We start from the raw sequence: 12,985 nt of genomic DNA, 5'->3' as shown, positions 1-12,985 counted from the left end.
ACAATAGCTGAGAGAGCAATAAACTCAATGGAGCTTTCAGTGGCCAAAAGTGCTGAAGTAGGTTCAAGCGAATGCTGAGGAGCCTTGTTGGCTAAACACTCCTGACCAGCTGGGAGCCCAGAAAGGCCACACCCTGGGAGTAAAGGTCACAGCTTACAAAGACAAGTACTCTAAGTGTAAGAACCTTGCCCTAGAATAAAGGGCCAAACCACAATAGATCAGCTATTATAGAGCCTGAAATATGCCACAGTGAGATAGATCCAGGCGATCCATTAGCACTCTGCCTACAGGAAGAAAACCTTTTGTGATGAAAAGACACTCATGTAGAGACTCACAGTTTTGTTTTTTCGAGGTAGGGTCACACTGTGTTCTAGACTGACTTGGAATTAACTATGTAGTCTCAGGGTGGCCTCGAACTCATGGAGATCCTCCTACCTGACTCCCAAGTGCTGGGATTAAAGGCGTGTGCCACTCAGTTTTGTTTTTTTTTTTTAATGGAAAGTTTATTTAGTATGCTGTAAGGGGCGGCAAGTTAGACAATAACAGAACTTCCAGCGTTTTAATTTTATCCACATGCTCTAGTATTGAATAGAAAATTATAAAGGGGCTGGAGAGATGGCTGAGCTGTTCAGGCACTTGTCTGCAAAGACAAAGCACCTCAGTTCGATTTCCCATGACCCCACAAACCAGATGCACAAGGGGGCGCAAGCATCTGGAGTTTTCAGTGGCTGAAGGCCCTGGCGTGCCCATTTTCTCTCCCTCTCTGCCTCTTTCTCTCAAATAAGTAAAAATAATTATGAAGGATGCTAAAAACAAAACTGAGTTAAATAATCAAAACAACAATCAAAAAAAGGCAACTTATCTATATAACCTATGACTCAGGAGGCAGGAGGATTTGAGTTTTGAATTGAAGACACTTGTGGGTTAATAAGAGGGAAGACCACTTTTGTCCAGCCTCACACTTCTGCACAGCACCTGCACGAGTGAGGTAGTTTAGGGGCAAGTCTCCTCTAAAGTAAAACCAAGGAATGTCCTAGAGCCTATCAGGGATAACCTGGTTTGTTCTTTTACCTTTTATCCTATTTATTTCTTGAAATTTTATTTAATCCTTTGAGTGAAAGAGGCAGATAGAGAGAATGGGTGCACCAGGGCATCCAGTCACTACAAACGAACTCCAGATGCATGTGCCACCTTGTATATCTGGCTTATGTGAGTCCTGGGGAATTGAACTTGGGTCTTAAGGCTTTGCAGACAAGTGCCTTAATTGCTAAGCCATCTCTCCAGTCTATCTGTTGTCGGCATAAAGGAAACCAACTTTGTCAGAAATGTCAGAAGAGATATTCACCCCCTGTCAAAAAGGATAATTCAGAAGCTGGGCATGGTGATGCACACCTTTAATCCCAGCACTCCAGAGGTAGAGGCAGGAGGATCAGGAGAATCTTCTGAGTTCAAGGCCAGCCTGAGACTACATAGTGAATTCCAGGTCAGCCTGAACTAGAGTGAGACTGTGCCTTGAAAAACAAACAAAAAGGATAATTCAGAATTCAGGCTGGAGAGATGCCTTTAGAGTTAAGGCCCTTGCCTGCGAAGCCTGAGGACCTAGGTTCACTTCTCCAGGGCCCACATAAGCCAGATGTATCTGGAGTTCCTTTGCAGTAGCTGGGGTAGGTCCTGGAACACCCATTTTCTCTTCCTCTTTTTCAAATAAATATTATTATTTTTTTAGGTTTTTGAGGTAGGGTCTCGCTGTAGCCCAGGCTGACCTGGAATTCACTATGTAGTCTCAGGGTGGCCTTGAACTCACAGAGATCCTCTTATCTCTGCCTCCCCAGTGTTGGGATTACAAGCATGCACTACCATGCCTGGCTTTGTTTGTTTTTTGTTTTTATGAGACATGGTCTCACTGTAGCTCCGGCTGATCTGGAATTCACTACATAGTCTCAGGGTGGCCTCGAACTCATGGCGTCACCATACCTGGCAAAATACTTTTTGTTTGTTTTTCAAGGTAGGGTTACAGTCTACCCAGGCTAAAATACTTAAAAATAAATAAATAAAAAACCAAGAAACTTTTTTACTTATTTTTTCAGTTTTTCGAAGTAGAGTTGCACCGTGGTCCATGCTGATCTGGAACTATGTAGTCTCAGGATGGCCTTGAACTCCTGGCGATCCTCCTACCTCTGCCTCCCAAGTGCTGGGATTAAAGGCGTGTGCCACTAAGCCTGATTTTAAAAATGTTCTTTTTTTGCTGCGCATGGTGGCACACGCCTTCAATCCCAGCACTTGGAAGGCAGAGGTAGAAGGACTGCCAAGTTCAAGGCTACCCTGAGACTACATAGTGAGTTCCAGGTCAGCCTGAGCTACAGTGAGACCCTACCACAGAAAATCAGAAAGCAAAACAGAAAATAATAATAAACAATAAAAAGATAATTCCCCAAAAAGCCGGGCGTGGTGGCACAAGTCTTTAATCCCAGCACTTGGGAGGCAGAGGTAGGATTGCCATGAGTTTGAGGCCACCCTGAGACTCCATAGTGAATTCCAGGTCAGCCTGGGCTAGAGTGAGACCCTACCTCAAAAAAACAAAACAAACAAACAAACAAAAAAGATAATTCTCTGGGCTAACCAGTTAACCATTTCAGCTTCCATCCAGTAAATACTCAAAGTTCAGAATCTGGGTGCTGAAGAGATGGCTCAGTGGTTAAACAAATTTGCCTGCAAAACCTGATTGCCTGGTTTTGATTCCCCAATACATGTAAAGCCAGATTCACAAAGCAGCCCTTGTGTCTGGAGTTCTTGTGCAGTGCCTGGAGGCACTAGCACACCCATTCTCTCTCTCAGGCTGTCTCTTCATCCGTGCTTGCAAATAATTTTTGTTGTTTTGTTTTTCAATGTAGGGTCTCACTCTTACTTAGGCTGTCCTGGAATTCACTATGTAATCTCAGGGTGGCCTTCAACTCCTGGTGATCCTCCTAACTCTGCCTCATCCTAGGTTAGAGAATCGGGAGCTTTTAAGCAAGAGAGAAGGCCACAAAGAGGCAGGGGATCTCTGTGTGCTAGGGAAAGGAGGCCCCTGACAGACATGTGACTCAAATGGTCACATACGCATGGGACAGGCAGAGCTTCCAGGTGACGTGAGAACCTACCAGGGAGTCCTGTGCCCCTTTCTAGCAGGAGGACCGATGTCTTTTTGAGGCAGTAGACACACACGAGTCTCTTGAAATTATGACTGACATCAAACCCATAGGCAGGTATCAACATTCTTTATGCATTTGAGGCCCAGGGCAAAATTGCTGAACCCATTCCAGAAAGAATGAGGTGTGTCGGGGTCCAAACGTGTATTTGGAGGGTTTGGGTGACCACTCGCAGGCTCTGGAGGACCATCTTGACCCGACAATGGAAGCAGGTGGAATGAAGGAGCAGAAGGGTAAGTATTGCATAATCACGGACGTGCCCGTCATTCATTGAGTCACGTTCACAGATATCAAGAGAAAGACGGTAAGTACGTAACACACGGTCCACTGTGAACACAGTTAGAATCTGTTGTGGACTTCGATGCTCCTCACAATCATGAGAAGTTCCTATGTGACGTGGAAGAAAAAGAGCAGGCATGACTATGCTTTATGGTGACATTGTAGAGGACACACCAGCATCTCCAGTTTTGCAAATAGGTTCCTGTCTTTGGCACTGGAATGATATCTTTACTTGCCAGAAAATGATAGCAATGTCTTTGGGTCAAATGGAAGTCACATACATATTTCTCTCTAGGATATCCTTGTTGAAGGACAAACTTTTAGGCCTGTTTGGAACCTTTGACCCATCTTGCATAGTTTTCATTGAATCTTGGATTGTCAATGATCAGAGCAGTTGATTATCACCAACAAGGGGAGCTTGAAGTCAGGGCAGGCACCTTTACTGCCAGCAGAGATGAGAGGATGAACGTGACGAGGGAGCCACCCTGTGGCTCCATCCTGAATCTGAGCTCACCCGGTACTAGAATTCAAGCCTCCCTGGAGAAAGAAAGGGCAAAGGCAACCGGCCATGGGCACAACGGGAAGCAGGAAATGGCTTAGAGGTTAGAGCCTTTGACTCTGAAGTCCAAGGACCCCATTTATAACCTCTGGGACGCAGGCAAGCCCAAGCCACAAGGGGGCGATCGTGCGTTTTGGACACTTGGTGGGCACATTCCCTGAACCGTACCTTTTCTCTTCTCAATCTCTCACTTTCTCTCTCATAGTTAAATAAGTCAAATACTTTTTCCCCCTTGTGTGTGTGGGGGGGGGAGCGATGAAAAGGTGCTCAACACAGGTTTGTGAAGAGAGAGGGCCTCTCTGGCCGGCACCTGTCATGTGTAATTGGCAATTTTATTCTGATAGAAGGTAAGCAAATCCATTCTTATTCAAGACAGGTCAAGAAGGAATTGCAAAGCCTGCGGTAGGGGCGTTCAACCCACAAGCAAGAGTCCTCGCGCCTCTAGCATTGGGGGGAAGAAAACCCCGCTCCTTTGAAGTCCTAGAGTTGTCAGGCTCTCTCTCAAGACACCCCGACCAGCATCGCCGCACATTTCAAAAGAGGTGGCACCTAATCATCACCAGTGACAAGGGTAAGTGAGCAGTCCAGGAAGGAGGACTAGACGTTCTCAATGATTTTGGAATCTCTGAATGATGCATATGTAAGGCAGGCTCTCCTGCTCTAGCAACCAGCTTGGCAATCATGGAGGCCCTCCTCCTGCAGCCAATTAAAGGACACTTCGCGGAGCTGTCTCATTCCTGGACAAACACACTCTCCGCGCTGCACCCTCATATTTCACACAGTCCCATTCCTGTAGGTTCCCCACTTGTGAGTGAGAGGGTGAACCCACAGAAATTGCTCAATTTCAACAAGAATGACTTGGGCTAGCCCATGGCCGTGCGTCGGCCATCTATGTGAATTATGTAAATCAGACCCTTTTTCTGAAGACAGCCAATTCTCTAACCTAGGGTGATAGCGTTTGCTCTCACCCTAGGTTAGAGAATCAGGAGCTTTTAGGCCAGAGAGAAGGCCACAAAGAGGCAGGGGATCTCTGTGTGCTAGGGAAAGGAGGCCCCTGACAGACATGTGACTCAAATGGTCACATCCACATGGGACATGCAGAGCTTCCAGGTGAAGTGAGAACCTACCAGGGAGTCCTGTGCTCCTTTCTAGCAGGAGGACCAACACATTTTGAGGCAGTAGACACACAGGAGTCTCTAGAAAATATGACTGACATCAAACCCATAGGCAGGTATCGACATTCTTTATGCCTTTGAGGCCCAGGGTAAAATTGCTGAACCCATTCCAGAAAGAATGAGGTGTGTCGGTTCCAAGCGTGTATTCAGAGGGTTTGGGCGCCCACATGCAGGCTCTGGAGGACCATCCTTACCTGACAATGGAAGCAGGTGCAATCAAGGAGCAGAAGGGTAAGTAGTGTATAATCACAGACGTGCCCCTCATTCATTGAGTCACGTTCACAGATATCAAGGGAAAGACGGTAAGTACGTAACACACGGTCCACTGTGAACATAGTTAGAATCTGTTGTGGCTTTCCATGCTCCTCACAATCATGAGAAGTTCCCATGTGAAGTGGAAGCAAAAGAGCAGGCATGACTATGCCTTATGGTGACATTGCAGAGGACACTGCACACCAGTGTCTCCAGTTTTCCAAACAGGTTCCTGAATTTGGCACTAGAATGGTATCTTTACTTGCCAGAAAATGATAGCAATGTCTTTGGGTCAAATAGAAGTCACGTACATATTTCTCTCTAGGATATCCCTGTTGAAGGACAAACGTTTAGGCCTGTTTGCAACCTTTGACGCATCTTGCATAGGTTTCATTGAATCTTGGATTTTCAATGATCTGAGCAGTTGAGTATCATCAACACGGGGAGCTTGAAGTCAGGGCAGGAACCTTTACTGCCAGCAGAGATGAGAGGATGAACGTGACGAGGGAGCCACCCTGTGGCTCCATCATGAATGCCAGCTCACCCAGTACTAGAATTCAAGCCTCGCTGGAGAAATAAAGGGCAAAGGTAACCGGCCACAGGCACGGTGGGAAGCGGGAAATGGCTTAGAGGTTAGAGCCTTTGACTCTGAAGTCCAAGAACCCCGGATCGAACCTCCGGGATGCTGGAAATCCCAAAACACAAGGGGGCGTTCGTGTGTTTTCGTCACCTGGTGGTCCCATTCCCTGAATGGGTCCCTTTCATGTCACAGGCTCTCACTTTCTCTCTCATAGTTAAATAAGTCAAATACTTTTTTTTCCCCTTGTGTGGTGGTGGTGGGGGGCATGAAAAGGTGCTCAACACAGGTTTGTGATGAGAGAGGGCCCCCTTGGACGGCACCTGTCATGTGTACTTGTCAAATTTTTTTTTTATTTGTCAATTTTATTCTGATAGAAGGTAAGCTAATCCATTCCTATTCAAGACAGGTCAAGAAGGAATTGCAGAGCCTGTGGTAGTGGCGTTAAATCCACAAGCAAGAGTCCTCGCGCCTCTGGCATTGGGGGGAAAGAAAACCCCGCTCCTTTGAAGTCCTGGAGTTGTCAGGCTCTCTCTCAAGACACCCCGACCAGCATCCCCACACATTTCAGAAGAGGTGGCACCTAATCATCACCAGTGACAAGGGAAGTGAGCAGTCCACGAACGTGGACTCAGACGTTCTCGACGATTTTGGAATCTCTGAACGTTTGACATGTGAGGCGGGCTCTCCTGCTCAGGGAGCCGGCCTGGCGCGCGTGGAGGCCCTCCTCCTGCAGCCGATTAAAGGACACTTTGTGGAGCTGACTCATTTCCAGAGAAACACACCCTCTGTGCCCTGCTCCCTCACATTTCACACAGTCCCATTCCAGTAGGCTCCCCACTTGTAAGTGATGGGGTGACCCTGAAGAAATTGCTCAATTGCAACAAGAACGACTCGGGCTGGCCCATGGCCGTGCATTGTCCATGTATGTGAATTATATAAATCTGACCCTTTTTCTGAAGAGAGCCGATTCTCTAACCTAGGGTGATAACGTTCGCTCTCACCCTTGGTTAGAGAATTGAGGCTTTTAGGCCAGAGAGAAGGCCACGAAGAGGCAGGGGATCTCCGTGTGCTAGGGAAAGGAGGCCCCTGACAGACATGTGACTCAAATGGTCACATCCATGGGACATGCAGAGCTTCCAGATGAAGTGAGAAGCTACCACGGAGTCCTGTGCCCCTTTCTAGCAGGAGGACCGACGTCTTTTTAAGGCAGTAGACACACACGAGTCTCTTGAAAATATGACTGACATCAAACCCATAGGCAGGTATCAACATTCTTTATGCATTTGAGGCCCAGGGCAAAATTGCTGAACCCATTCCAGAAAGAATGAGGTGTGTTGGGGTCCAAACGTGTATTTGGAGGCTTTGGGTGACCACTCGCAGGCTCTGGAGGACCATCTTGACCCGACAATGGAAGCAGGTGGAATGAAGGTGCAGAAGGGTAAGTATTGGATAATCACGGACGTGCCCGTAGTTCATTGAGTCACGTTCACAGATATCAAGGGAAAGACGGTTAGTACGTAACACACGGTCCACTGTGAACACAGTTAGAATCTGTTGTGGCCTTCCATGCTCCTCACAATCATGAGAAGTTCCCATGTGATGTGGAAGAAAAAGAGCAGGCATGACTATGCTTTATGGTGACATTGTAGAGGATACTGCACACCAGCATCTCCAGTTTTGCAAACAGGTTCCTGTCTTTGGCACTGGAATGATATCTTTACTTGCCGGAAAAAGACAGCAATATTTGGGTCAAATGGAAGTCACATACATATGTCTCTCTAGGATATCCCTGTTGAATGACAAGTGTTTAGGCCTGTTTGTAACCTTTGACCCATCTTGCATAGTTTTCATTGAATCTTGGATTTTCAATGACCAGAGCAGTTGAGTATCATCAACAAGGGGAGCTTGAAGTCAGGGCAGGCACCTTTACTGCCAGCAGAGATGAAAGGATGAATGTGACAAGGCAGCCTCCCTGTGGCTCCATCCTGAATCCCAGCTCAACTGGTACTTGAATTCAAGCCTCGCTGGAGAAAGAAAGGGCAAAGGCAACCAGCCACGGGCACAGCAGGAAGCAGGAAATGGCTTAGAGGTTAGAGCCTTTGATCCTGAAGTGCAAGGTCCCTGGTTCGTGCCTCCGGGATGCAGGAAAGCCTGAGACACAAGGGGGCACTAGTGTGTTTTGGTCACCTGGTGGGCCCTTTCCCTGAATGGGTCCTTTTCTCTTCTCTATCTCTCACTTTCTCTCTCATAGTTAAATAAGTTAAAAAAAAATTTTCCCCCTTGTGTGGGAGGGGGGGCGATGAAAAGGTGCTCAACACAGGTTTGTGAAGAGAGAGGGCCTCCTTGGCCGGCACCTATCATGTGTACTTGGCAATTTAATCTGATAGAAGGTAAACAAATCTATTCCTATTCAAGAGTGGTCAAGAAGGAATTGATGAGCCTGTGGTAGTGGCGCTCATCCCACAAGCAAGAGTCCTCGCACCTCTGGCATTGGGGGGAATGAAAACCACTCTCCTTTGATGTCCTGGAGTTGTCAGGCTCTCTCTCAAGACACCCCGACCAGCATCCCCACACATTTCAGAAGAGGTGGCACCTAATCATCACCAGTGACAAGGGTAAGTGAGCAGTCCACGAACGTGGACTCAGACGTTCTCGACGATTTTGGAATCTCTGAACGTTTGACATGTGAGGCGGGCTCTCCTGCTCAGGGAGCCGGCTTGGCGCTCATGGAGGCCCTCCTCCTGCAGCCGATTAAAGGACACTTTGCGGAGCTGTCTCATTCACAGAGAAACACCCCCCCCCCCCGCTCCCTCACATTTCACACAGTCCCATTCCAGTAGGCTCCCCACTTGTAAGTGATGGGGTGAACCCGCAGAAATTGCTCAATTTCAACAAGAACGACTCCGGCTGGCCCATGGCTGTTTGTCGGCCATCTATGTGAATTATATAAATCTGACCCTTTTTCTGAAGAGAGCTGATTCTCTAACCTAGGGTGAGAGTGAACGCTATCACCCTAGGTTAGAGAATCAGGAGCTTTTAAGCAAGAGAGAAGGCCACGAAGAGGCATGGGATCTCTGTTTTCTAGGGAAAGGAGGCCCCTGACAGACATGTGACTCAAATGGTAACATCCATGGGACATACAGAGCTTCCAGATGAAATGAGAAGCTACCACGGAGTCCTGTGCCCCTTTCTAGCAGGAGGACCGATGTCTTTTTGAGGCAGTAGACACACAGGAGTCTCTTGAAAATATGACTGACATCAAACCCATAGGCAGGTATCGACATTCTTTATGCCTTTGAGGCCCAGGGCAAAATTGCTGAACCCATTTCAGAAAGAATGAGGTGTGTAGGGGTCCAAACGTGTATTCAGAGGCTTTGGGTGCCCATTCACAGGCTCTGGAGGACCATCCTGACCCGACTATGGAAGCAGGTGGAATTAAGGAGCAGAAGGGTAAGTATTGGATAATCATGGACGTGCCCTTCGTTCATTGAGTTACGTTCATAGATATCAAGGCTAAGACAGTAAGTACGTAACACACGGTTCACTGTGAACACAGTTAGAATCTATTGTGGACTTCCATGCTCCTCACAATCATGGGAAGTTCTCATGAGACGTGGAAGATAAATAGCAGGCATGACTATGCTTTATGGTGACATTGCAAAGGACCCTGCACACCAGCGTCTCCAGTTTTGCAAACAGGTTCCTGTCTTTGGCACTAGAATGGTATCCTTACTTGCCAGAAAATGATAGCAATGTCTTTGGGTTAAATGGAAGTCACGTACATATTTCTCTCTAGGATATCCCTTTTGAAGGTCATACCTTTAGTCCTGTTTGTAACCTTTGACCCATCTTGCATAGTTTTCATTGAATCTCTGATTTTCAATGATCAGAGCAGTGGAGTGTCATCCACATGGGGAGCTTGAAGTCTGGGCAGGCACCTTTACTGCCAGTAGAGATGAGAGGATGAACATGACAAGGCAGCCACCCTGTGGCTCCATCCTGAATCCCAGCTCACCCGGTACTAGAATTCAAGCCCCGCTGGAGAAAGAAAGGACAAAGGCATCCGGCCACGGGCACGGCAGAAAGTGGGAAATGGCTTAGAGGTTAGAGCTTTTGACTGAAGTCGAAGGACTCAGGTTCAATCCTCTGGGTCGGAGGCAAGTCCGAGACACAGGGGGCGCTCGAGTGTTCTAGGTCATCTGGTGGGCCCATTCCATGAACGGGTCCTTTTCTCTTCACAATCTCTCACTTTCTCTCTCATAGTTAAATAAGTCAAATGTTTTTTTGCCCCTTGCGTGCGGGTGGGGGGAGGCGATGAATATGTGCTCAATACAGGTTTGTGAAGAGAGAGGGCCTCCTTGGTCAGCACCTGCCATGTGTCCTTCACAATTTTATTCTGATGGAAGGTAAGCAAACCAATTCCTATTCAAGACAGGTCAAGAAGGAATTGATGAGCCTGTGGGATTGGCATTCAACCCACAAGCAAGAGTCCTTGCGCCTCTGTCATTGGGGGGAAAGAAAACCCCGCTCCTTTGAAGTCCTGTAGTTGTCAGGCTCTCTCTCAAGACACCCCGACCAGCATCCCCACATGTTTCAGAATAGAGTGGCACCTAATCATCACCAGTGACAAGAGTAAGTGAGCAGTCCATGAATGTGGACTCAGACAGTTCGTCGATTTTGGAATCTCTGAACGTTTGACATGTGAGGCGGGCTCTCCTGCTCTAGCAGCTGGCCTGGCACTCATGGAGGCCCTCCTCCTGCAGCCAATTAAAGGACACTTTGCAGAGCTGTCTCATTCCTAGAGAAACACACCCTCCATGCCCTGCTCCCTCCCATTTCACACAGTCCCATTCCAGTAGGCTCCCCACTTGTGAGGGGTTAAACCCGCAGAAATTGTTCAATTTCAACAAGATCGACTCGGGGTAGCCCATGGCCGTGCGTCGGCCATCTTTGTGAATTATATTAATCTGACCCTTTTTCTGAAGAGAGCACATGTGCATCTGTGTATGTCCATGCATGCTTTGCCTCCTGCCTTCTAGATAGAAATGGAAGGGTAATTCCCTGAGCCTTGTCCTCAAGGTCTGTCACTTAGCAACAAATGTTGATCATTATATCTGAGTTTGGAAACATCTTAAATTCCTGCACCTACCTCCTTTGACACACTTGGACAGGTTATCAAAGTTATCAAGAGAGAAAGCTTTTAAATTCTATTATTGTGTGTGTGTGTGTGTGGGGGGGTGTATGTGTGGGCAGACACCATCCACTGATCTATTCCTTGTCTCCAGCTCCCATGACAAATGCTAACCACAGCACACTGCCATCCTGGTGATGTCCTGGGACTCTAAGGATTCTTGAATGATTCCAACTCTGTGAGGTTTGGGATAGATCCAGAGGTGGACATCTAGAACCCAGATGGACAGACAAAACCCACCACCTGCTCTTGGAGCACCACCTGTGCTTGGAGCACAGCTGCCTAGCTGTGCTCCAAGAGCTCTGCATGTATGACCCCAACTGACCCCACAACAGCGGTTAGGAGCCCCAGTGTACAGAGGAGAGATGAGGAAATGGACCCAAGAACACCAGGTAGGAAATGCACAGATGGTCTGCACACAGCCAGTATGTGGCTTCAGAGGCTGTCATCTGTAGTGGCAGGACACCAATCACACCAAAGAAGCTTACAGTGGGGGAGGAGGGGTTGGACCGGGCTCAGGGTAACAGGATGGCACTAAGGCAGTAGAGCTGGGGCAGAACCAGGGGAAGGCTCTGAGCGGCTGTACTCACCTGCTTGTCCGCACTGCTTGACACACTGCCCACAGCTGGGGGTACCTTGGCTATATCACCTGAACTCAAGACAAGGCACTCGTGGCCTGAGAAAAAGAGCAGTGGCTGCTCCCCATCCTCAGAAACCACTCTCTAGTCCCACCTCCACCCTCAAGGAGGCCTCTTTAGAAAGAAACAAGCCCAGGTCACCTTCCTTCCCATTCTCCACCCAGGAAGGAGGGCTCCTCTGAGGAATGGTCCCCCTCCACACACACACATTTTCTGCACAGAGGCCTTCTGGAGTTGGGCTGGGTCATCCTGCCTGGAGAGGGTCAGGAAGACTAGCTGGGCTGGAAGGGCCCATGCACATGCCATCTGGTGCTGCTGGCTTCCCAAGGACCCCCACCCCGCCCCCGCCCCTGCCAACATACACACACTCTCTGGCCTGGAGATCTGGTACCCCCTGCAGGTACCTTGCAACACCTCCTGGGCCCCCATCCAGCAGCCAGCCACTGCCACCAAGCCACCTGGGATTCAGCTGCATTAGCCAGTCTGGAACTGACAAAGGACAGGGTGAGATGGAGACCCTATCAGAGGGAGAGGGGGATGGGGCAGCTTTGTCCCACGTCACTACCACAGGAGAGAGTGGCTCCAGCACAGTGTGCCCCGTGGGCAAACAGCAAGAACATGACTAAACGTCCTGCAACATCCAGGCCACCCCTCCTCACCACCCAACTCTCCCACTCCAAATGAGAACCCTGTGTCCAATGTCACCACTGCAGTTACTACCAGCTGCTGTGGCCGAATTCCCTGCTACAGTGACTGAATGTATGTGGCAGTATTCCCCAAGTGCCTTGCAGGTGCTCAGAAACTGCCTTCAAAGCTGGGATGCAACAGGGATTGAAACAGTCCCACCCTCTGCCCTGCAGGGGGTTGGCCTCCGAGTGGGGGGGGGGCAAGCGAGGCAAATGTAGCTGTTTATGTCAGACTACAGAGTGGGAAGGAGGGGCTGCTGTCCAGGGGACATCCTGGGGGGGGGGGGAGTCAGTTCTGAGCAAAGGTCTGAAAAGATGAGGAAGTGAAGCTGGGCATGGTGGCGCAAGCCTTTAATCCCAGCACTTGGGAGGCAGGGGTAGGAGGATCGCCATGAATTTGAGGCCACCCTGAGACTACTGGCCTCAAACTCAAGGCA

The sequence above is a fragment of the Jaculus jaculus genome, chromosome 1 (assembly GCF_020740685.1).
Source record: "Jaculus jaculus isolate mJacJac1 chromosome 1, mJacJac1.mat.Y.cur, whole genome shotgun sequence".
Taxonomy (NCBI): domain Eukaryota; kingdom Metazoa; phylum Chordata; class Mammalia; order Rodentia; family Dipodidae; genus Jaculus; species Jaculus jaculus.
The sequence above is the reverse complement of the archived record's forward strand: the minus strand, read 5'-3'. Positions refer to the sequence as shown.